Here is a 273-nt window from a genome sequence, read left to right as displayed (position 1 = left end):
TTACTTACTTATTTTTTTTTTAATAATAAAGCAGCGATCGTTTCTGGTCGTCCGTCATTAGCATTTTTGCATAAAACCCCTTAAAGTTTATATGAATCAACCCGCAGTCCTAATGAAGTCAACCCGAACAGTTAGACAGAGAAAAATCCTCCAAGCGCATCTCGACCTCCAGCGCATCGCCACCCGCTGCCGCGAGCCGCCGCCCGCCGGCCCCAGCCCCGCCACAGGCTACAGCGCGCCGCCACCGCCTACCCCGCCGGCACTCCTACCCCT

This window comes from Triticum dicoccoides, chromosome 3A (assembly GCF_002162155.2).
Source record: "Triticum dicoccoides isolate Atlit2015 ecotype Zavitan chromosome 3A, WEW_v2.0, whole genome shotgun sequence".
NCBI lineage: Eukaryota > Viridiplantae > Streptophyta > Magnoliopsida > Poales > Poaceae > Triticum > Triticum dicoccoides.
Note: the sequence above shows the minus strand (reverse complement) of the source record.